The sequence below is a fragment of the Falco peregrinus genome, chromosome 9, assembly GCF_023634155.1.
Source record: "Falco peregrinus isolate bFalPer1 chromosome 9, bFalPer1.pri, whole genome shotgun sequence".
Classification (NCBI taxonomy): Eukaryota; Metazoa; Chordata; class Aves; order Falconiformes; family Falconidae; genus Falco; species Falco peregrinus.
In genome coordinates this window covers 8819100-8841355 of record NC_073729.1, presented here as the reverse complement: position 1 = coordinate 8841355, position 22256 = coordinate 8819100, and the positions used below count along the sequence as shown (strand labels likewise).

The window sequence follows — 22256 nt, the reverse complement described above, 5'->3', positions numbered from 1 at the left end:
TCTTATACTGAATCAATGACCTGCATTTGATCCAAGACCCGTCTTTTAGAAAGACAGCTGATTGGGACTGACACGCCTAAACCGAGAGCAGTCTGGTTCGTCTTGTTGCTGCTGTTTCAGTTCTCATGATTGTCAACTCAGCGGAGTTTTAGCTCACTGGTCTAAAAACAGTGGGGTGTGAATTAATGATGGATCTTATTACTGAAATGTAGTAGTTGCTAGGACAGAATTGTTGAATTTTTTAATGGCAAAGGTACTTTGACATGAAATCAAAAGAAATTGTAAGTGTAAAGTGTTTGCAGTAAACAAAATTTCTGTGGTGGAAATACTGCACACGGCAGCAGCAGGTTAGCTTTCCGTCAGCCAAGTGATTTGGATGAGTGAGTTACAGAATACAAATATATTACATATCCAGTTTATTTTTTTCTAGCTGTTACTTCAGTTGTTGTATCTCGTTAAACCTTTGGCTGCTCCTTCGAAAATCTGTATAATAGCAATTATCTTTTCCTTATGTGGATACCCAGTGACCAAGATTATATCACCTTTTAACCTCAGAATCTTTCCCTTTAAACCCTAGACACGCATTTTTCAGAACTTGACTCACTTTTGTAGAGTTCTTCTGAAGCTTTCCCAGTCTTGCAAACTTTTTGATTTCACAGTGATACCACAATAGTTTTTGTCTCACCAGTGAAAAATTGTAGGTACTTTTTCACTGATGCTAATTTTCTTACACCTTTTATAGCAAGCTTAGAAGAAATGATTTTTGAACTAATAAGAAAGGGTGACCTGTGCTTTAAAAATCTGGTCTGGGAAATGGTTAGTGAGGCTGGTAAGTATGCGGTGTGCTCAAAAGATAGATGCTGAACATATTGCAATGAATTCCACAAATGCAGTAATCGTTTTCTTTTTTTTTTGCTTTTTAGTAGTATGCATTTTCTGAAAAGAAAAACCGATGTTAAAAAATCAATTGACATAAATGATATCATGAGCTGATTTCATAGCATTGTGAGTGAAATATTCTCTGCTGAATTAAAGCACTCAGTTGAAAATGGGTTGAGAAGTTAGTGGAAATGAGATGTATCAAGTTGTGGGTTTTTTTCCGACCAAAACAAGTGTTGAAACTACTTCTGAAAGTTGATCCTGCTCGCCAAATCACAGCTAAAGAATTACGTGATAACCAGTGGATAACGGTGAGTTTTGAGGAGGTATCATTTCTTCACCTGCTGTTCTAACTCTTACTGACTTGGTACCTAAAGATGCTGTATCACATCAGTGGGACCCAGCAGAGTGGAAAATTAAAAAACCCCACAACCTAAGCAACGGGACACTTGTAGGGGCCTTATCCAAAGCTCCCAAATCCATCAACATGTTTTGCTTGTACCCCATGGGCTTCTGATAAGCCCATTAATTAGGAGAAGCTTTACACTAGGTTCCTTACCCAAACCAACTTTACCTAATTTCCCACGTTTTGACATAATATGGAAGTATGGGTTCCGGTCAGGTTTAACTAATTCTCACAACATTCCTATTACTGTAATAAAAGGTTTTTTTTTAAATTTAAAAACAGAATATTGAGTCATAGATTTGTGGCCATTCCTGAAGGCAAGTGAATTGTGGTGCTGGAAAGGGAACCTGTGAGACCACGCCACTGCGCAGGCACTGAGCCTTCAGCGCTCTGATGAAACAGTCACGCTATTTTGTAGTTGAAATCAAAGCAGAGAGACTGGGTACACCTGCTGCTTAAAGGTAACAAACCTTGATTTCTTCCAAGCTGGCTTCAACGCCATGCAGAAAGAGAAATGCCGGTGAATCACTGGAAAATATTCTGGCATGTGGGAGGATAAATAGCACGCACTATTAAAAATGGACCACTGGTTTTGCCTCACACCTTCATCTACAAAGGACACATTCTGGACTAGCATGTATTTTTCTTCTTTCCTACTATATTGAGTAGAGATGAAGAAGCAGCTTTTTTCCTAAGTTTCAGTGCATTCTTGCGTGTGTGAGAACAACGGCAAGCAAAGGTGTAACTCTACCATGGCCTGAAAATGAGACAATTTTTATTCACTTCTGCCCTGCCATACTTTGAGTACCACACTGTCCTTGCTTCATGAAAATGAAGATACGGAAAACTACCATCCATGTGATTTGATGGCTTTTCACCATTTATATTAATGAAGTTTGAGACTAAATTCCATATGATAACATAATTGCATGGAACAAAGCATTGCTATAGTTCATAGTAAACCATTTCTTCTCTCTGTACTATACAACAACTCAGGCACAGTAGATTTTAATTTGCAATGCTTTTCTTCATTTAAGAAGTAGGTAGCAGACTGGTTATCCTGACTATAAAATATCTACAAATGCAACCCATGTTAGTTGCCTTCCATTTACACTTTCACAGTAAGCGTGCAACACTTTTAATCGTTAGTTTCAATGCAGAACTGTATTTTAGAATTTTTGACCAAGTTTGAATGTTTCTAAATGTTGAGAGATGGGCACTGCAGACAGAATTCCCTCATGGTGGGGAGCTCGCTCTGAAGCCTGCTGTTACGGACAGCTTTGGCAGACGTTATTGGGTCAGAAATAAATACCAACAGAAATGGGCTCTGGAAATACACTAAAATGCGCTTGTTCCTCCAGCAGATTCACTTCCAGCAATTTTAAGCTTCCTCCTGAAGGTAAAACTTCCTAGATGAGGCAGTGCTTCAGGCAGTGGTCGTGCCTTCGTGCTCCAACCCCTCCCGTACGTGGCCAGCCAGCCTTCTGTTATGGTAGAATTGCTAAGAGGCATTTTGGTCCCTTAAATTTCTCTACGTTAGCGTGAGCTGACTTTCAGTGCTATTTTAAGGCGTGGGTTGCCGTGTCTCCAGCTGTAACGGAGACTGGCAGCCATCTGCCTTTCAGCAGTAGCTCCAGCACGAGATGTTTTGGATCCACTGTGTGTTATCTCGTGCAGCTGCTGCGCTTGCAGAAGGTATTTGGTTGAACTTGCCCCAGGGTGTGGTGCCCAGTGTCCTCATGTGCTTCTGCTGAATTTCTTGAAAAAACATCAACTAATCTGCCCGTTTTCTTGAATACTGATGGACCTGTTTAGTAATTTTACTACTAAATACACCCTCATCTTTGTTCAGTAGTGACACTTCCAAATTATTTATTTATTTAATAGCGGTTTTTATTTCATTGACAAATGATTATTTTTTATAAGGAGCTAAGAATACCAGAATGGTCATACAAGGTAATGTCAAAGGTCTTTCTCACATCGCCATCAGCGGCCAGTAGTGAAAACAGTACTGAAATATTAGAGCGGCCTTCAGTCGCTTGTTGCTCTGAACCTGAAGAAAGCGGTGGTGACAAAGCTCCATTGACTTTTTCCCTCTGATTTGTCCAAATATTTTGAAACTCCTAAAAATCGACTTGTGGCAAAGAATTCCTCAGCTTCAGTGGGGAGACCAGGAAGGAGAGTCTCCCTTGTTCTGTACCTTCTGCCTTCCACCGGAATGTTTTGTTGGATTCTTATTTGCATTCTCCAGTGCTGCTTGTGGGTTTCATACGTATTACGTATCGCAGTGTTCAAAGCAGTGCTTAAATGTTTTTCCATTTCCAGTTAGAGCTTTAGGTTTTTACAGGAGTATAAAGAGAAGGAACGGGGACCTAAAGTGCTAAGTGACACTCTGCAGAGTCCTTGAACAACTGTTCTTTAAGCTGTCCTGGTAGGGCCTGGTTTTCAGAACCGCTGAGCACCTGTGGCTCCCGCCTTACTTCAGTGGGACTTGCAGGTACTCGGCACCGCTGAAAATCAGGACACCAGTTTCTACTTCATGTTTGTGCCTTCACAGCCTTTGTGATTTTACAATAGCCAGATGGGAAACATGAAAGTGCATTATCATGTAGAGAATTCTGCGTGTAAAAAAATTAACCCCTTGGTGCCGTGTGACACATGAGCTTCTGCATAGGAGTAAATGCATTTGGCACCACAGTCTCCCACCAGGAAATCCCTACCATCTGTACCAAAAATTTATGAAGTCACAAGTCATTCTGTATGATTAAAACTGGCATTTCAAAGATAGGTGCAGCAGTTTTATATTCCAGACAATACTTTAACAATAAAAATTTTAATTTAAAAGTTACCAGGTACTTATAGCTAAACAAACGACCTCAAGCTCAATTCAAGTTGATGTATACCTCTGGAGGTTTGTGTTTTGTCAGTTTGAGACCATATATAGTTTTGGCCGGGGGCTCTGCAAAGGGTTGCTGATTAATTATTTACCAGAAATATTAATTAATGCAGTTCTGTTACTAGTTTTGATTATTCTGATCTTTATACCAGTTAAAATTTTCCCAGACGCACTTAAATTTTTACATCTGCTAAAAAGTTAGAGAAAAACACATGGCAGAATCGCAGAATACTTTTAAGTTTCTAAGAAATGCAAAGATTGTATTACCACTATGTGTTGTTTCTGAATATTCTCCAGGAGTATATTACTTATATACTGAGTAAAATATTCAAAAAATACAGGGCAAATCGAATTTTGCAATAAATAGTTTTATGGATACACATATTTTGGTTTGATATTGTAATTTCCAGTTACCTTAAGCATGATTTTTAAGGTATGCTGTATTCCATTTTTTTAAACCTCATAATGTATTGTATAGATTGTGATACAGTTTCACTGTAAGAATACTCTACCTCATTTTCTTCACTTCCCACTAGAAGAATTTGATATTTTCTTAGATCTGATTTAATGGAAGGTGGTGTTTCCTTCCAGGTAGTGGGTTTGGTCTTTTTCTCCTTTCTTCTCCACTACTGATTTTAGTTTTTCTTGGAAGAGCTTTTGAGCACATTGAAGGTGAGCTCTGGCTTAGAATCCTCTGTTATTGCTGTGATTTTTGATGAAATTTACAGTTATGCGAGTGCTTGACTGAAGAGTAAATCAAGGCCCTAAATATAAAATGTATATGATCACTGAGTGAGCTTTCTTGTTCCTTTTGGGAGCAGATTGACTTTTAGAAGCAAACAAAATGCCTAAAGCCCAAATCCTCTCATGCCTGACTTACAGCAAACAGCACGTAGGTGCGTTCCTGTTATGCAAATTATTTAAGTATGTTTCCAAAGTTATCTGAGGACCTGAAAAATTAGATGCAATGAAGGACTGAGATGCCTAAGCTGCATAATGATTCTGAGAAATCTGCTTAGAGCTCTTGCTTTAACAAAGCGGCCTCTCACTCTCCCATCTTAAATTTTCTCAGCTATCTGGAGTTGCATCTTTTTGTGCACCTCAAACTGCCCAGCACTGCCAAGGGAGGGAGGTCTGAGCTGAGTTACAGCCAAACCAGACAGCTTCCTGACAGAAAGCAGTAAAAATCATGGCTTGCTCTTAGTAACTGGCAGAGATAAAACCTTTTGTGTGGTGGCCTAGCGATCGGACTGCTTGCTGAAGATGCAGGAGACCTGGGCTTGATGCACAGCGTAAACTTGCCTAGAGGCAAAGGCTTGCGCTGGGGGACAGCACGGCATTGCTTTTTCTTCCCTTGACTGAAGCGATGACATTTGGGTTGGATGGCTCGCGAGAGGGTCACTTTCTGTGATTCTGCAGAGCAGGCATTTGACAGGAATGATAAGGGCCAAGATACATACTACACAAGTGCATTTAATACACATATGCCTTCACTCTGCACCAAATACGGAACCTGAAACCACTTCAACATCTTTGCTACCAGCAAAAGAACGCATTCTGCTGTCATAGCTCAGGAGAATAAGTAGCAGTTGCACTCTGTGATATTTTTCTAATACACAAGTTCCCTTTTGTTTATGTTGCCTAATTACTTGTGGGTTTGTCACTGTCTGTGTAAATTTAGTTACCTCGTGTTTAGTTACCCATCTTAGTTACCTCATGTTTAGATTTTCCATTTCTGTGGATCAGTCTCCTTTTTTAATTGATGGTGGCACTCGAGATTTCTCTGATCTAAATCAAAAGCGTTGTTTCTAGCTTTCTTCTGTATAGAAAAATCAAGAAACCAGGCAAGACAGTTGCTCCTTTTTGCTTTGTGTAGTTACAATTGGTTTCGGATTTAAACTCTTAAGACCTTTATGTATCAGTGCTTTTCTCTGGCTCTGTCAACTGTCCCCATGGTATCAGAAGCATTTTTAGTATTTCCAGACATCCTGTTCTTCTATTTTACTTTGTATCATACCTAGTTTGAAGGTTCTTCTGTTTACTGTATAACGTTTTAAACGTTTTAATTGTTTCAGTGGAATGCTTATTGGATTCTGAATGTCTGATAATGAATCAAGAATTTAACAGAACTGTTTCCTGCTCTCAGTTTACTGCTGTTAACTGAAATCTTTTTTTCCCCTCAGTACTGAGGTTTTGTCTCCTAAAATCTAAATCTAAAATACTCCAGACTAAGGCTTCGAACAGCTCTTGAAAATGATCCCTTCAGCCTTGTGGTTTTAAAGTGCTGTATGTGCCGTTGAGATTAACAGAATAAAGGTGCTCATCAGGCTTGAAATTCTGTATGTTAGATGTGTTCATGGACAAAATACTTTATTGCATTTCCATAAGAAGTTGGGTATCTCTGCATTTTTGCCTTGAACCCTGCTAGAGTTTGCTTCCTTAAAACTGAGCAGAAAAAAAGTTGAAATGGAAACAAAAGAAACGGGAACAACATAGTCTGTCAGTTAGTACACCTCCCCTCCTTTCACCCGCAGTTGGCACCAGGTGCTAGTGAATTAAACCCAACAGGTGTTCAAATGAGCCAGCACAGATAATTAACTTAAATGGTCCTATTTTCTTAAAAACTGTCAGGAAATAAACTCCCCCTTCTCTTTTATGTGGTATACAATTATCTAGCACTCTGCAAGGCCTAGATCTTTTAAAAAAAACTAAAATCAGCCTCTGATTTTTTGGGTGCAATTCACTGCAAGCTGCATACTTAACTACATAACTGTTCATGCCAAAGAGGTAGTTACAACGCGTGTCATCGGTTATGCCCACAGCCGTCGTAACTGCAGGTGTAAATATGCATCTGCAACAGATGAGGTTGTTTTGCAAAATCGAGACTTACCTTTCTGATGGGGATGAGTGTTTATGCCTTGATCACTTGGTACGTATGTGTATGTAGGTAGCTACTTCAAAGGAAATACTTTCTAAATACCAGTCAAGTAAAGAAAAAAACCTAGGAGTTTGAAGTAAGAATTGCTAGTCTAATAAGATGGGGGTAAAGAGCTTTCAAACAAAAGAGTCTTGTCTGTTACCTCTTTCCTCTGTTGGATCCACTGTGTGACCTCAGAAAACACCATTATGATCATATTTTCTGTGTTGCAGTTTACCAGTCTGTACAGTGCAGATAAAAAACTACCTAGTAACTATCTATTGTTAATTAATATTAGAAAAAAGTATCTCTGCTGTTAGTGAAGTGCTCTAAGAGCATCAGGAGATTGGTAGCAATTATTAATGCAAAATATTATCCCTTACAAATAAGCAACAGGACAACTCTAGTTTTCAGAGTTGTGTATAAACTTTGCATACAGTACGCGCTTGCCTTTCTCGCCAAGCTTTCAGATACACAATCGTCAGCTTTACCAAATGGCCAAAGGAGTCAAATCAAAATTATTTCAAATCATTCAGCGTGAGGTGAGAGGACAGGAGCCTGAGCAGTTTAAGGAAAGCTGTTCCTTCTGGACCCATAGATCATTGCACTACCCATTCCAGATAGGCTGAGTAAAACAGGAGTGCTGGATAGGCATGTTCGTTTGCTCAGTAACGTAAAGAAATACTGATGGATACAGACACAGGGAGAAGCACAGGCAGTGGAAAATCTCAGAGCCATTCTCCAGCTCTTTGGGGTTTCTTGTTGTTACTTTTGTAGAAAAAGCTAAAATTCCTTTGCAAATTTTTGAGATCCATAATTGAAGGAGTTCTGGAGGAAAAGGTCATCTGCTTCCTTCCTGACTGTGGTAAGAAGAACAGTAGTAGTAGTAGTACTTGCAGGTTTGTGCTTGCAAAAGAGATGACCGGCATTTGGAAAAACTTTTTTTCTCAATCTGACTGTGGATTGAACTGCTGGGCTTAAAACAAACAGGGCTATTACCTTGGTGTCATGTTTTTAGTAATAGGTCCTAGATTTGATGTCAAACGTTAATAAAATTTACTGTCACGTCTAGGGTGAAACTCATGTTGTCTGGAGACCACGCCTTGGAGTTAATGAGGGAATGGGAAAATAATCTAGACATCGGTGAGGAATGCAATACGTAACAAGAATCAAGTAACCCTGCTACTACCTGCCAGCAGGCTGAAACCAGTGAAGCACAAGAAAGCTCTGCCAGTTACAATGATAACATAGAACCTGGTGCAGAAATTGAAAGAGAGAAAGGGGGCAACAAACCCTCCACAGCAGCAGACCAGGTAAGGTCTACTTTGTTGTAAAATACAACAGGGTAAATGACAAGTAGAATGGAGAGGGATTTAGGAACTGTGCAGTGTGACCTACTGCAGGGAGAAATTGCGGATGTCTGCTCAAACATTGTAGTGTAAGAACAGAAATAAATACTAGGATATAAGGTGAACTCGCCACTGCACAGTTGTCATGTAAGTACTGTGCACTGTAAGAAAACATTTCGACTGAGATACCAAGTCCATAACAGGTAATGTCTCCTGTTTGTTCTCTTCAGGTGTAGGGGCTATGTGTACACACGGGATGGGAGAGAGCAGGAGGAATGTGGCAGAAAACCATGGGATCTTAAGACAGCAATATTTAGGGGCACTGAAAAGGAATTCTTCACAAAACAGCTGATTTTTTGTATATGCGCACTCTAGCTAATCTAAGTAGCCATCTTGTGACACTGGCTCTGGGGGGAAGGAGCGGGAGCGGGGGAGAAAAGGGGAAATAATTGTTCATAAACAACAAACGTATAAACCCCCAATTAATAATGAAGTCCAAAGATTAACATTTTGGGTAGTCTTTTGATTTCTTTGGAGGATTGCCCAAGATACTGAATTGCCATTCTTTGTACCTTTTCTGATTCCTCTGTGTCCTCCTTGAGATGTGGAGACCAGAACTGTACCTTGCTAAAATTTCCTTTCCTTGTGCCTCTCTTGATCCTTTTGTTTAATCAGGGAAAAACTCTAACGCAAACGCTGAGGACTCTGCCTCAGCCATGACCTCTGAGGCTCACAGATTTGTCAGTCACAAGGTACCTTGCTGTGCCACAGCCTGAAAGCGTCATTGTTACATCGTGTGGTTTCTGCTTTCAAAGAGGCTACTTAAGCAAAGAACGAGCTCTTGATAGAGAGTAATAATGCATATTTATTATGGCTGAATATTCTTGTATGAATTAAAAGGGGTCTATACGCAAAAAAAGGATTTAAATATACTTTATATGCCAGAATCAAAGTTCTAGAAGTTCTGCTTCATGCCACCCTAACTGGAGATGTGGAAACTGTCATCCTTACTTCCAGGCTCCATGGGCACAAACAACTTTGCTGAGCTTGCCTGGAAATGCTCTGGCCCAGCCCCTGTTGAAAAGCTAGGTCAGGGTGTGTTTCTGGAGTGTCATAGGTTAGGTTTTATATAAAACAATGAAAACTGCTCTTTCTCCGAAACGGGCCCTGAGGCAGCAGAAGTGGTGATGGTCGTGCTGCTGCTCTTTTTTACTGTAGCCTAGGCACGGAGTTTGAGCTGCAGCAGACTTCAGATTCCTTGTCTTTCTGAGCATGCTGCCTACAGACAGCTCCTTTCTCAGGCGGGACTTTTCTTTCATTTATCATCTTGTATCTCCTTTCACCTCATTCATCACTATCACTCAAAGAATACTAGCACTTCTTCCACAGACAGAGGACAAATGCTGTGGTTTGGATTCCATTGTATGGACCACGTACGCACAAATTATTTGTGGCAATGCCTGTGTTGGAATTTGCTTATATTTCCTTTCTCTTCCTCCTCCTTCTTTCCCACACAAGACAAAAGACAGACTTGGCATAAGTATTTTAAGTACCGATAGGGACAAAAACTCCTTCAATATTCCATACCCAATATGCAGCACTGCTGTATGGGGGTGACTGCTCCTGCTACTAAGCTGGTCGCTGATCACCATCCCTAGCGGACTTACATGGATGCCTCCCCAGGGGACCTGTTTCCTTCCCATTCAACTGAACAGGAAGTCACAGCAAAATAGACAAAACCCTAGAAAGTGAGAAATGACTTCCTGGGTGAGATCATCTAGCTCAGTACTCTCGCTGACAGTGACAGCAGGAAACGTTATCTCGGGAGAATATACAAGCCTGGCTGTTGTCTCCCATGTGGTACCAAGCCTGGACATTTCCTCCCATGTAGTGCCCTGGCATCCAGAATTGTCCTTACGGTTGTTAGAAGATACATCCCAACATAATCCTTTTAGTATTCATTATGGACCTGTTGTCAGTGAATATGTCTGATTCCTTTTTGAATACGCCGACACCATCTGCCTCTGCAGCTGCCCATGGCTGCGAGATGCAGGCATGCACTCTTTACCGAGTAAAGAAACAATGTTTTTTCTGTTTTAGACGGATCTCCTACTCTGTTCATCAAATAGCCCTTATTTCTGGAATTACAGCATGGGATGAACAGCTCACATTTATTATTAGGATCTCTGTCGTATCCCTCCTCAGTCACCTTCTCACCAAACTGAAGAGCCCCAGACTTTTTAATCTCTTCCCATGTATACTCTCATGCTCTATCACTTTGATTATTTTAATTGCCATTCTTTGTACCTTTTCTGATTCCTCTGTGTCCTCCTTGAGATGTGGAGACCAGAACTGTACCTTGCTAAAGATGCAGAGGCACCAAGGTTTTATGTATTAGGAAGATGGGGTATATTGTGATATCCTCAATACCATCTCAGCAAGGCCAGATGTATTTGGCTTTCTGGATACCACTGCTTCTCCAGCCACTGCCACCAGGCAGCCCTCAGTGGTGGCTCCAAGTAGCTTCCCTCAATTGTGACTGTAACTGCCAGTTTTTAACCATCATGTAGACCTGCTCTGAATTATTTTCCCCAAGTGTGTCATTTTACACATGCAACACCCCCATCCCATCCCACCCCACCCCCCTTTCTTTTTTCTTTCTTTTTTTTCTTATTTTCTGAAGCCTCTTTCTCTGTGTTCTGCAAGGGAAAAGAAATATGGCTTCACCCAGGGGTAAAAGTGTACACAGAACATTTCCAGTTTAGCTGTGTAAGAATTTTACTGCTGATAAACATACAGATGTTGTCACTTATCTGGACCGCTCTTTTCCCCCAAATAGAGCCATGTTCAGGATCGTTTCACTGATGCCAGTTCTCTAGAGCCTTTTTAAGCCTCCAAAGCATATCAGCAGATTGCTTCAGCTCCTTCATTCTTGTTTCATGGACTGGCAAGAAAAAACGTAGCACACCTGTCTTACCAAACGTAACTCTTGGGAACGAGAATACAGCCCTCGAGACCTACAGTGTTGTGAGTACCTTATCGAGCACCCTCGCTAACATTTTATTGAAAGTTTGTTTAAATCGAGAGATAAAGTAACATGTAATTAAAGACTGCCTGTTTCATGTTTCCCTGGTAAAATACTATTTTGCATCCAGATAGGAAACACAATGCAGAGGAACCAGTATTGCCCTTTGAGATGACCAGGGTTTAGATACTTGGTCATCCTGTGTATTTAGGAGTGTGATTTTAAGCTTTAAAAGTATAGGACTACTTCATCTGTTAGTACTGAATATTATTTGTGTTAGCAGGAGGGTTTAGAGAAGTATATTTTCGAAAGTCAAAATTGTACTTCATTGTACTGAAGTAAAAAGGCTTAGCTTTTCAGTAGGTATAATTGTTGTTATTACTACTAAAATCACTGATTCTTATCAATTAAAGACATGTACCAAGGAATAGTCAGCTGTTAGCTAACTTTGTCTTGTTTTTTGCAGAGATAAATCTTCGAGTAAAAGTTGGACTTTGTCTAGTGAAGACCATTGACACTATCTTGGCTAAATTTTAACCATGAAACACACCAAAGAGATACCAAAGAGCATCATTTTTATGAGAGATGAAGATACAATTCTTCATCTCTCGTTTTTATAATATGAAGATACCATTTTAAACTGTGTTTGAATACTGTGATGAGTTAATATGTGTAATTTTGACTCAGAAAATAGTTAGTGAAGATTAAAGTCAAGAAAATAGTCATATAAAGTTGTTAAAGCAAGAAAGTTCTGTCTCAGAAAGATTGGATTTAAAATGTACAGGTACGAAGCTTGTCTCTGTGTACTGTAGGAGAGAAAAAATTACCATTTCTGTATGATCTTATTTTTACATACGATATATATCACAATATATGTTATACAGTATGGTACAGTTACACTAGAATAGTATTTTGTAATTCTTCTCTGTTGCACCACTTTGCTCATATTGGTGTTCTTCCCACCTTTTTAGTGTGTTTATAAAGTTGTGGTCATTATTTTTATTTTTTAAAATGTAGTCCCCTGCAGGTAGGTCAGTATCTCCAGTATCAAATTCAAAGTGGAATCAGGATTGCCAGGAAAAAAAGGGAGAATTGGACAAGTCCTTGGTGCCTTCCACCAGTGAACCAGGAAATAAAAGCCTACTGACTTCTGCTGTTGCATTCAGAACCAAAAAGAAATCGTAGGGCAACCATCAACTCCAAACAGCTTAAGAGTAAACAACTATTACTTGTGTCAGAATGAGCAGACCATATAAAGATGGACAAATCTATCCTGAAGTGTTTGCCTCTAGTCTCCTGAACCCTTTAATCAGAAAGCTTTAGCTTTCCTTTAGCACTGAAGAAAATCTAACAGCAGTGTGAACTCCTAACCTCTAAGAGGACATCCACTGAGAGTATTTTTGTCAGAGTACAAATTACAGAATTGTCTAAAAATGTATGTGATTTACCTGTTCTATACTAATAAGCACCATGCCAGGTAGGCAGCTGGCTTTCACAAATCCATTTTGCTGTGTTTTACTTACGTTTACTTTCTTTCCTTTTATCACAAATGTTTAGGGGCAAAAAAATGAGGCCAGAATCTGTAATAGGGATTCCCAAGCACTGGATGCTTTACACCCTGAGAATATTCTGAGAAATTGCTTATAAATTTGCCTGAGGCATTACAGCAGAAGTGCTCCAGTCTATGGAATTTGTTACTGCTATTTTAGGTTGCCGTCAATTGCTTATTTTTAAACAGAACTTATTTTAAGCTTGATGAATAGGAAATGTATTTTTAAGTACAATGGAATTGCTATGGTTCTCACTACTGAATTTCTGGTGTGTTGATTAAATTCTTTAAATAAAACAGGTGTTAGAGTAATGGCCTTTACAAGTTAATTAATCTTCATTTTCAAAAGGATGAGCTACCATTAAGCTTAGGTTTATTATACATATGTGTAAATTGCAATGTGATTTACTGTTCCAAAGACAAAGCCACTCCCTAAGGACAGGTCTTTCCCATAGACTGGCGTTGTGGTACATGGTGTGAGCAAAATATACACACTCCTGGCTGGTTGAAAACATTTCCTTAAATATATGTACATTCTGTGTTATGGCTTATTCAAGCAGTTATGCTGAGAATATCAGTCTGAGGAGACATCACCTACTTAAATATCTTCTGATCTCCACAATAATCTTAAAATTCCTCTTACAGCCATTACAACCTTGACTTCATTGAGGCGTGAAGTATTCCTATTAGAGGGCCAAAATCTTTCTCTGTACATAGGTGAAAACTTGGAGAGATCTGATTTACAGTAAACGAAGAAAGAGCTTTTTGACCATATAATATTAGAAGGGTAATATATCACTCTCATTCTCAATGAAGAGTATAGCTGTCTGTATAATCAGGCACCTTTTTGGGAGAATTAATCTTCTAGTTTCTGTTTTTCAAATCAAAGTCAAGTCTGTTGAGGAGCTGGGCACAAAAGGTGTATTCCACCAAATGTGGTGACCGTAAGAAAGTCAGATTTCTATACTTTTCAGACAGACTTCAGCAAGAATTTCACTTTAAACAGGAAGTTGTCCTTTCTTTCTCTTTTTGTTGTGTGCTCACACAGTAGTGAAGTCTACTTCACATACAAGCTCTAATAGTCACACTGTTTTTATTTGATGTGGTTCAAATCTTTTACAAAGTCCAGACTGCTTTCTGCTTCTTGTGACACCAGAATGTTAGGTCAGACTGTGGCCTGAATAACTGTCTCCTCAGCTATTAACCGACACCGCTCATTCTTTTCATTTAGTGAGACAGTCGCTTGAAGGGCATGTCTGGACTTACTATTAAAACAGTGGCTGCATCATTAGCCAAGCTCATGGCAGTCCTACCCCATCACCACAGCTGCTCAGCAGTAAACTCCTTTCCCTGACAGGGCATGGTATTGAGGGTGCTGGTATTCTGTTACCAGGCGCACTTTTTTGTAACACAGATAAAATTTCCAGAAGCCCAGCAGACACGCTGCCGTTTTCTACCACCCCTACTCTTTTGAACCAAGGAAGCTCGAAAATGCACTGCTTCGCATCAAAGGGTTATGTCATTTTTACAGCACTAGCAGAGCACAATAAGCATAATTTACCTTTAAAGAGTGAGCTATTTACTTGTCTTGGTTGCATTCCCCTATCCTGAGATATTAAATTATTTCCCAGCTGTCGATCTTTAGGTATTTTGGTTAGAGCACACATTTTGTGGCTGGCTTCTCAACAGACTTGACTTTGATATCACCCGTTTGACTGTCCTTTACATTCCTGGATTTATTTTGTACATTGTTCTGTTTCGCCTAGGTACGTTTCTGCTTCCACGACTCCTCATGCTTTTTGCCACAGACCAGATGGATGCCCTGTGTTGCCCCGTGTGTCAAATATGTCCAGTGTTGTCCCAATATATCAGTGGATTTTGATGATGTACAGTGGAGGGCTGTGGGGCTCACATGGAAGAGGGCAGCAGCCTGTCAGATCCATGGCTTGTAACTGCCTCCTGCCCAACACGGAGTTTTATCAGGGAAAGAAGGGAGTGAGGAATTAGGAATGTGTCCTGAAGGTGGTGATGCCAGAATGTTTGTGGATGGGAGCGGTTGAGCTTGTGTTGGAATTGCAGAAGAGTAGAACATCATCTACCCAAAGGCTGGAGAAGAAGCTTTCATTATGTGTGTGACTCCTAGTGTTAAAACTCTTGTCAAACAAAACAGAGCTCTTACAATATGCTCCAAGCGTTTTTCCTTTTTCTTCCTTATCCTCTTTTTTCTTTATGCCTTTTTTTCACTCCTTTTCAATACCTACATTTTCTCTGTTGATTTTTTTCATTTGTCAAAAGATTTCTTTTCTTCTTCCACAAATCTCTTTCTTGTCGTGCCTTTTGATGTGGCTTTTCTCCATGTTTCCCTTTCAACCCTCAGAGCTTACTTTAGTCTCTTCACTGTATTTGCTACGTGGAGGAGCACTATTGAAAAATTAAAAGTAGATTGCATGGGAATTTCTTATTTCTCCTTTTCCTCTAGAGACCTGTTTCTCTTCCCTCCTATTTCTATGAAGTTTACCATCCTCAAATGCTTCCTTCCTCTACTTCAAAATCATTTAACTCATCTTTCCCTCTATTCCTCTTTCCTTCCACTTCATCTTCCCCTTCACTTATGTTGCTTGATATTTAACTTCTCAGGTGGAGTGAGAATTCATGGTAGCATTCACATTACCGTGTTGTGGATAAATAATCTGATCTGTATCTCAGCCTTACTGACAAACACTTAACTTTCCGATTGCATCTGTACTGGCTTTTTGTTCCATTTTTTCTTGTTACACACTCAGTAACATAGTTAGGTTGGCAGTATTAACTGCTACAGCCACGTTATAACGACAGTCTCGTCTAACCCGTTACAGATCAGGTCTGTATGACATTGTGATTTAAACAGCGGTTGCTGGCAGCCTATCTCTGCTTGTCCTCCTATTATTGCAACCACCAGTAGAGCTGTTCTACTGGGAAATTTCAAGTGTAGACAAAGCTTTAATCAACAGTAATCTGATCCTTTAAAAATGCAACACCAATTCATTTATTTCTCGTTTCACATATGAAATTTTAATAGGTACAATCACCCTTAAGGATGTTTCAAATATTAACATGATGCACAATTACAAAACAGAATCTTTTTTCTGTATGGAACTATCAGCATCTTTGAACCAAGTAAGTAGTTTTCTGTGCAGACATCAGGTTTACTATCAATCAGAAACTTATTAACAGCTGTGTTATCCCTAATTAAGTGCAAAGCAATGGCAGACTTTTTAATTAAGTCTTATTTTCCTGAGAGGAGACTGGTGGGGTTTTTTTTCCTTCTCTTCTCCACCTCCATTCTTATTTACTGTGCAAAGCCCGCTTTAAAAATAACTGGGACACAAGATGGGGCCATTGACAAGGGGCCAAGATACCAGGAAATACTTCCTTTACAGAATGGCTGTGTGATTATACTGGCCATATTTCCTTCGGCTTTGTAAAATAATCTGAAATTTTAAAATTTTCTTGTGGTGTTTTTCATTTGGATTTCTTTTTTTAGTTCTGTTCTTGTCTGAAGGGTATCTCCTCTATTGTCAGTGTCAGCAAAAGTATTATTGCAATTAATTTTAGTGTATAAATTCATTTGAGAGAGAGGGGAGAGGCATGACATCATATGCACCAAAAAACGGTCCTTGTTGACTGAGTAGACCTCTGGGTGTGTACTACAGTGAAGAAAGTACATAGTTGCTACGGGAAAGAACTGGCCTTGCAGGTAAATTGAAGTTTAAGTCTCTGCGGGTGTTTTATTTTCTTAGTCCTGAGCAGTGCTGAGTGATATATACATACTCGTGAAGGAGGAAGAGAAGTACCCTGAAAACTTTCTTAATCTGCACTTCCTACCTGGCAGTATTTAATCTGGAGATCTTCTGTAACCACAGTTGCTGGATCGTTACTTTGCTCAGAGGGTAAGCAGTGTGTACATGTAGGAGGGCAGACTAATCTCATACTGCTCTTGACAGTATTTTCAAGTATGAATATTTTTATTTACAGGTATAGAAATGCCTTCTGTGTTCAGCGTATCTGAGAGACAAGATGGCTAAAGGCAAATTCTGACCTTGGTGTGCTGATAGTTTACACCAAGGACTTCAGTGAAATGCTGATGGTTTACATGGGGTGAGGATCTGTCCCTTACAGTTTAAAGAGAGTGTGGATCACCACATGATAGGAATTTCAGGGCAGAAGAGGATCAAGCCGTTGCCCAGCAAGTTTAAAAGGAGCAGTAGGTCACTGGAACCTAAAAGCCATAGAAACTCCTGGCGTTGCCTAGCTAGCCTTCCACTGAGCTCTGGGGAGCAGGAACTGTCATTTTCTGAGGGTTTACAGAGTGCTTGTTGCAACCTGAGCTGGCTTGAACCTAAGACACTGTTGTAATGTAAGCACTGAGGCCAGTAAAATCATGGTAATGGTTGTGGAACCACAATAGCTTTAAAATGCGGTGTCTCAATTATGGCAGCAAGTAAAAGTCTAGGTATAGCAGCTCCTCATTTATGGGTGTGCAGGTATGTCCTAATTGTTTGTCATATAGCATGACAAAAATTAAAAGGGCAACACTGTTTGACTCCTGCTTTGTGAAGCAAGCCAGTTAATTTTTTGCAGCTACACCTATTGCGTGGTTTCTTTGTTGTTTCCGGCAGAGATTCTTGATTTGTATATTTAGAAGTTTCTGTTTAGTAGTCCATATGTGGCACACTTTGGTTCATTGCAGTCAGAGGGCTTAATGAATGACTACTGTTTATGTGTTGTCTGGCTGTTAAAGCTTCATCCATATTTGTGTCTAACCCCAGCTTTGTTTCCAGGAAGAAAGCAACTGAGATAATGCCCAGGCCTATTTAAAAAGAGAATATTTTTTTTTATAATGGTTATGGATCATTTTTATACTTAATATTGTCTTGAAAACATTGGACCTATAGGCTTCAGGAATGTCCAAGTCTGATCACTTTTGTTCTGTTACTTTCATAAAAAAAGCAGAAATAAGCTTATGAATTTCTTCCACTTCTGCTCTCTGACTCTCTTCCACTTACATTAGGCTTATATTCATAGTGTAAGAAAAGTTTAGGTCCTCTGAAGATTAAATAAAAAAAGTGCTATTTTAATTCTTTTGATGGCAATAGCAATGATAGGTTAAGGTGTGATCCTTGACATCCCAACAGAATGCTCCAAGGTGCTCTGGACCAGGCAGCTGCTTGTGGCCAGAGCTCTGCAAGCAGCTGCTGTGTGGTACGGAGGAACTGGTGCGGCAGGAAGGACTTTCTTGGAAGAAGGACCAGAATTTGCATGAGAGTATGGCTTTGCTGGAAGTAAGTTGAAGGTAGCACCCTCTTCTTGGGTTTGTCCCCTATTTGGGTTAACTGAGGCCTCGGAAGGGGTAAACATCTAGTACAGTAACATTCCTGAAGCTTCTTCCCCCTTTCCATCTCAAATACGTGCTTTCCAAAGGTGGAAGTTTGCCGTGGTAACTCCTAGATTGCTAAGAGCTCTCAACACTCAGCTTGGGCTATTCTTCTATGTCAAGTGAGGAGTTGCTTTGCTTTTCTGTCCCAACCAAATATATTAAGAAGCACTATAAACGATGCAGTATTTATCCAAATAACTGCTGGTTTCTGGTAACATCTGGATTTAATGAATTAAGTCTTAATTAAAACGTGTTAAAAGTGAAGGTGTCTTTCATGTTGATAACGTAAAGAAGTGCAGTTTATCGTGCCTACATTTACAATTTGCATGAAAAACAGAAAAGTATTGTGCAAGCATTCAGAGCCTGCAAATAAAAGATGGTGATCAAAATAATTACTTCTTTCCCATAAGTAAGTGGTTTACTAATAATCTATAAAGATACAAGGGTAGGGCAGCCATAATCTCAGTGTGACTGTTGAAGAATGCATTATGGAGTCATTGGAGGCTTCTTAGCATTAACTAGGAAACACTTTGGGAAAGATGGCGTATCTCTACATACTGTGAAAGAACAGGAGACTGTGGGGTGAAAGAACAGGAAGAGAAAACAGCGGCACGGGGTGACTGCTGTTACAGGTATCTGATAAGGAAAGAGAACTGCACTTAGCCTGAATGAGGAGAGTCAGCAAGAACATCACTGAAAGAGATAAGAGGACTCTCATCTCCCTTTTCTCCCTTTATTTATTCAGTGAGTTTCAGTCCTTGCAGAAAGCACCTGGTTGACAGCTCTGTACCTTGCAGTCCTTGGTTTATTCCCAGCAGGGTTTACAGTACAGACACCTACAGCACCAGTTTCCCCCCTTTGCTCTCCTAACGGGTAATGTAGGGCATGCTTTTATTTCCAAGGTGTGCTCAGTCATGGGCCTGTCTGCCCGCTTCTGCAGCAGCGTGGGTACAGGCTGGGGTGTCTGGCAGGCTTGGAGGCTGGACTAAAATGAGGCAGCTAATGTCGTTACTGCCCCAGTCATCGTCCCCACTCTTTGGTGGATGTTACCACCCCTGAGGCAGTGATGTCTAAGCCACTCATGAATCAATTATTGAACTGTCGCATTTTTCAGCCTGGCCTATTAAATTAAACTGACATCAGTCTCATCTCACAAAGACATTAGATAGTGATGAATTTCAGGTACTGTTAACCTGGTTTTGAATTGGCCAGCTAGAGACAGACATTCATTTTTCATTCCAGCTGCCAGAACCACTGTCATGTCCTATCTTGCTGTTGCTGTTGCGGCTTGTTGATCAATGGGCAGCCTGCCTTGCTAGCTCCTGAGAAGGGGCAATTTCATAAGGAGAAAGGGAGCATAAGGAAGCCAGGAAGGTCAAAACCTGGATTTTTTTCTCTTTGTTAGAACTGTGAGGAAGAGTGCGTATGTAAACAGTGAGATTGGCTTGCTGGTTAAAAAAAAAAGCTATACTGGAAGAAAAGGCACAATAATGCCTATATGGACTTAAAAAGGCACCACGTGGAATGAATGCAATTCAAGTTAAAGGAGCTTAAATCCGTGGAAAAATGGGAAAATATTGCATGTTGCCAACGGCCTGCAGTACACCTACTGTGTATAAGCCCTGCTTGCTTTGCTGTGCTTCCACTCACCGGGCACACCTGCTAAGGAAGCTGTGGAAACCTTTTACTGCAGCTTGTTAAAAGGTGCAAGGTCCTCAGACTGCTCTGAGCCAAACTTGCATGTGTGTGGCTTCGTCTGTACTTGTTCCCTTCCTGGATTCTGGTTTTATTGGTAACTGAAATAAAATAAAAAGGTGTTCAAATGGAGGTTGACTGCTCCTACGCTTTATCCTGTTTTCTCTACCCAGGACTTAGGGGGAATTGCTAGGTCTGTGGGTGCTTTGTTTTGACTCCTCATGGCAAGATAGAGCCATGGGAGACCTGTTACGTCCGGCCACAAATGGCCAGAAGGGTAACACGCTGGTTCACAAATGACCTACAAATGACCGCAGCACAGTGCCCCATAAAGCCTGTGTTTGGGAGCGCACTTCTCTTCACAGTGAAAAATAAAATTCAGCAAGAAAGTCCTGGCAGATATTTCCAGGTTGCTGGAGCTGTGGATTCATTGCTATTAATAAAACTCTTAATTGACTACTCTAGAGCAGCTATAAAAATTGATTAGAAGCATATGAGGAAATAAACATGGGTCAGGTTGTAGTGGCACAATGATATGAATTTGATGACCTATTAGGACATTTTTCTGTCTAACAAAGGATTTTTTTAATAAACATTAAACAGCCCAAATTCTGCCCTCCAGCACTTCTCCCAGTCTAATGAATGTATAATGAAAGCAAATATTTGGTATAGCAAAAGAATCCCATTTTTAAAATCTCCTTCCTGTAAATTTTCAGGAGGTTAGGTTACTTGACATGTAAAACATCTATGAATTTTAAGTGAGGCCAGATTAGTAAAGCTCTATAGTTGGTCTTTCATCTTAATGTGACCAAGAATGTCCTCTAGCTCACTCTATTTACTAAGAAATTAAAAAATAGTAAATTGCACATCATCGCATGCCGTATGTCCATTCCTCTCCTGGGCTCTGCTCTACAGCAATGTTAATTGACTTGCCTAAACCCTCTTCTCCTGAGTTGTGACCACTCCTGATGAAACAATCAACGATGCTGCTGAGGAGAACAAGGCATGAAAAAACAAAGTATAACATTGAGCCACATGAAGAATAAATTCATTTCTGCAAAATGAAGATAAAAATGAAATATTAACGCATAACCTAATGCTTTCAAAAGTAGAATCTTCAGTTCTGGGTGCTGACTTAAAAAGCTGGGTTTTCAGGCTCAGCATTGCCTGAAAGTCAGAGACTGTTCAAAGGCATTTTATGCTGAGGGAACAAAATAATTAATGAGTAGAAAATGTAAACTGTTCTACATATTTGTTTCTGTTTTAGTAGACTTTGAATAAAGCACACAAAATTAAAAAAAAATAACAAATCTCAGGGGCTGTTAAATAAAGACTGCATATTCTTTTACTGGGCAAATTTAATAAATCTGTATGTAAAAGGTAAATTGAACTAGATCACATAGTAAGGACCATAAGCCTGCAGTATGTTAATGAACTTAATTTTTACCTTTTCACTCTCGTCTTCAGAGAACCTACATTAAATCACAAGCTTTGTCTTTTATGCTAACACATAGTATTTAGATGAGGAGGTATTGCCCTGGCCTCACCTCCCTAGCAGAGCACGGTGAGGCGCTAAGGGAAGCACCTGAGTGCAGGAGCCAGCTGCAGGCAGTTTTCACCGCAGCCTGTTGGCAGGTGGGGGTGCTGGGAGCTGCCCTGGTTGGCCTGGGCTCCGTGCCCAGCCCATAAAGAGGTGTGGGCAGGTTCTAAGCCTCCTTGGGCACCTGAGCTATTGTCCTTAGGCTTTCTCCTTGGTTGGCCTTGGTCAGTAAGGCTAAGCATGGCTCTGGGAAGGAAAGAGGAAGAGCTCAGAGGAGGGGCCAGAGCGTGGTAGGAGCCTGGGGTTCAGCCCTGGAGGTTCCTGCACTCATCTGAGCAGCTTTAACCACCTCTGCCTGCCTGCGGCCCCCAGCATCTGCAGAGCGCTCAGCACCCCACCGGCCAGGGGAGCTTGCCCACAGGTGATTTTTGAACATTTCTTCTAATGCTCCGCTTTGAGGTTGTTCATGTTGCTGTTTCTCAGCGCACTTCACCCAGACCTGATGCTGGCCGTGGGGTTTTCTAGTTTCCCTGTAGCTTTTCTGCATTGCTACCACTGTTAAGCTTTATGCAGCTTACTTGGTG

At 40.4% G+C, this 22256-nt stretch overlaps 1 long non-coding RNA gene across 2 annotated transcripts; it reads left to right on the top strand.

Moving 5' to 3' along the window:
* The first annotated feature begins 8174 nt into the window (after window positions 1-8174).
* LOC129785195 (uncharacterized) lies at window positions 8175-20241 on the top strand. Of its 2 annotated transcripts, XR_008748850.1 has the most exons (4): window positions 8175-8411; window positions 11287-11474; window positions 11939-16950; window positions 17036-20241. It is a non-coding gene; the product is annotated as an uncharacterized LOC129785195 (long non-coding RNA). The 2 variants fall into 2 exon arrangements; XR_008748849.1 differs by having other exon boundaries at window positions 11939-20241.
* Window positions 20242-22256: the final 2015 nt, after the last annotated feature.